A 3,710-nucleotide genomic window follows, 5' to 3' on the forward strand; every position below is an offset into this window, starting at 1 on the left:
CTCCTGGATATTCATTGTGATTATTTTTCTTTATAAGCCCTTTATGTGATGTCGCTCAGACGCCCGACTGTGGCATGCTTGTTATTTTCTTTATAAGCCCTTTATGTGGTGTCGCTCAGACGCCCGACTGTGGCATGCTTGTTATTTTCTTTATAAGCCCTTTATGTGGTGTCGCTCAGACGCCCGACCGTGGCATGCTTGTTATTTTCTTTCTAAGCCCTTTATGTGGTGTCGCTTAGACGCCCGACTGAGGCATGCTTCATATCATGGCCCTTTCGAGGCGTCGCTTCAGACACCCGATCGGTGCATGTTATTACTACCCCATTATTGCATATTCATGTTGCATGTAACTAACTTGCTTACATGCATCAGAGATTTTATTTTATGACTGAGGATGTGACCATAGAATATTTCAGCGCACGATTATCATTTATATTATACCCGTGTTCATAATGTTTGCGAGTACATTCAAAGTACTCACTGGCTTGTCCCTGGCTATTGTCTTGGCCAGATTTCCTGCACGGAGAGGAGCATTGCGACGATAGCCCTGGAACCTAAGCAACGGTGATAGCAGCCTCGTGAAGATAGGAGTTAACCTGGTCAGCTGTTCCTGTTGGGAAATGGAGTCCCATAGACACCGATGATCCACAAACCGCTTCCGCCATCAACCTCTAGAAATCACGTGTTGTACTCATAGGCCGGAATGGTCTTGTACTACATATTTTGTATTTCGCTTGGAATTTCTGTATCAATTTGGTGTCTCATCAGCTAACAGTAGTCCTGGGGCTGGTGAGCACAACGGCCATTTTCTGGAAATTAACACCTGGAAAACCGGTCGTGACATTGCTGGACCTGAGAAATTTGTCTATTAATCATCTTCAAAAAGAATCAACCTAAAAGCACTATCCAGTAAAAAATGGTAGCCATTCTTGTGAGCACCAAGGTTTCTGTTTTCTACAGCAAGATCACATAAACTTCACCCAAGTCTTCCCAAAGGTTCTACTTGGCACTTTATTGAAACAAAAGCTATAAAACATGATTACTACAGTATCATAATCATGTGGACACACAAAAACAGTAAGGATAAATATTGGGTTGTCTCCCAACAAGCGCTTTTCTTTAATGCCTTTTTAGCTAGGCATGATGATGACAATGATGCTCACTTGGTGTCTGGCTCAGCTGCGAGTGATGAAGTCATGTACCTAGGGTAGGGTCATGGACCTGTCCAAGGTACCCTCCCCGAGGACATCTTTTAGAAGAAGCCGTCTTCCAGTCGACCAAGAGGTACTCCACTCGACGGACTAGAGGACGCTCGACGAACCTGAAGACACTCGACCATGAAGACTCACTCGACCGCCAGGAGTTCAAGATCTACTCTGTATCCAAACGGTCTGTAATTAAGTAGTCTTTATGGTCATGATGACACTTTATGTAGGGCGTTACCACGCCAGGCCTTAATGTACTTAAAACCCGCCGCTATGTGGGCTGGCAGGGGTCTTGGCATCCTCTATATAAGCCACCCCCTCCACTGGCAGAAGGGTTTGTACCCCTGTAACTCTCACACATATAATCCAGTCGACTGCCTCCGGGCTCCGAGACGTAGGGCTGTTACTTCCTCTGAGAAGGGCCTGAACTCGTAAAACACTTGTGTGCACAACTGCTCCATAGCTAGGATCTTGCCTCTCCATACCTACCCCCTATTCTACTGTCAGACTTAGAACCACGACAGTGGGCGCCCACTGTGGGGCAGGTGTCTTAGCGACTTATTGGAGAAGTTGCAATCTTTTCGATTCCCATCATCATGGTTTCTGGTGGAGTTTTGGTTGAGGGCCACGAGATCCGTCTCGGCGTGCTCACATTCGTCGCCGACGACTCTGCCTGGCTGCACGAGGCTCCGCTCGACATGGATGCACTCCCGGTCCACGGAGCAACGCACTTTCGAGCATGCGTCCGCGGCGTCCTTCTGCGGCAACCGTCGACCTAGTATCGGCCGGTTTTCGTGTCATCCTCCCTCCCCGCTTCCCGCCGGCGTAAGCGCTCCGGTCGGTCGAGGCTTCAGCGGTGGGTGAGACACGCGGTGGCTCGCAGTCGACCATCGCCCAAGTCGCGGCAATCGAGCCCGACGAATCTCTCTACGTCATGTTCGACCTATCGACTGGCTCCGCAGAGACTGCATCCGAGTGCGGCAGCAGTGATCCAGCGGCGGAGGTCCTGATGGTCAATGGACCGCACGCTCCCCCCGGCTTTCCTGGCGCCGAGGGAGGCAACGGCGGAGGCGATCCGTCGCATGACCACGAGGAATATCTCCCCGAGCCCCTCAATTCGCAGCAGAGGGAAGAGCTTCGCCGCCGGAACATGGATGCGCTTCACACTCAGATCGTTAGAGCACGCGCGCTTGGCCAACCTGGCTGAGTGCACTCGACTGGAGAACCTTCAGCGGGCACTCGATGAGCGCGCGCGGCAACGGATTCCAGACTCCAGTCGATGCCAACTCTTTAAACCTCCAACTCAGGTATATCGAACTCCGATTCAGAATTTAGCAGCTGCAACCCGTATAGCAGAGTCGATTCAGCCTTCCCAGTCAGAGGCTGGCAGAGGCTTGATGCAGATCAGGTATTTGCTCCGGGCGGCGGGAGATTAGAATTCAGCTGTATCGCAGTCACGGAATAGGATTCACAGCAGATCCGTGGTGGCGAATACGGTCCAGTCGGCTCATAGCCCTAGATCACCTCCGAGGCGTGAAGGGCGTGGTGACCGGCACGATCAGTACAGGAACTATGAGCAGTATGATCACCGATTCGATCGCAACGATCGACGTCGAGTGCCCACTCCTCCCCCTAGGGGTGGATCGTATGTGCCTCGACAGCAGGATGATTGATGCCAACACAGTGGCGGGCAAAGGATTCCAGTCGACCCCAGAGAACCAGGCTTTGATGTGAGATCCATCATCGTTCAAGGTTTGGTCGACCGGAACAGAGCCCACAGGGAGGGTAATGACAGAGATGTACCCACCAGCAGCCGAGTGCATGTCTCCGGACCAGAGTGTTTTAGTAGAGCCATCAGAGCCGCGGTGATTCCTCCCAACTTCAGGTTGGCGACTGGAGTCAGCAAGTTCAACGGTGAGTCCAAGCCTGATACTTGGCTTGAGGACTACCGAGTGGCTGTTCAGATCGACGGTGGGAATGACGAGGTGGCCATGAAGCATCTGCCTCTCATGTTGGAAGGGTCAGCCAGGGCATGGCTGAATCAGTTGACACCCAGCAGCATTTACACGTGGGAGGACCTCTCCCGAGTGTTTGTCAGGACGTTCGAAGGAACGTGCAAGCGACCGGCAGGACTGACAGAGCTGCAATCTTGTGTGCAGAAGTCGAATGAGACTCTGAGGGATTACATCCAGAGATGGATCACACTGCATCACACGGTAGAGAATGTATCTGATCACCAGCAGTTTGCGCCTTCAAGGAGGGCGTAAAGTACAGAGAGCTAAGCCTGAAATTCGGTCGAACCGGAGACATGTCTCTGAGTCGAATGATGGAAATAACCACCAAATATTCCAATGGTGAGGAAGAGGATTGGCTCCGGAGCGGCAAGCACAAGTCAGTCGCCCAGGACACCGGAGGCGGAAATTCCAGTCGGAAGCAAAAGCGTAAAGCTGAGCCAGCTGCTCCTGGAGAAGCCTTGGCCCTGAATCAAGGAAAGTTCAAAGGGAA

This window comes from Triticum dicoccoides, chromosome 5B, assembly GCF_002162155.2.
Source record: "Triticum dicoccoides isolate Atlit2015 ecotype Zavitan chromosome 5B, WEW_v2.0, whole genome shotgun sequence".
Lineage (NCBI taxonomy): Eukaryota > Viridiplantae > Streptophyta > Magnoliopsida > Poales > Poaceae > Triticum > Triticum dicoccoides.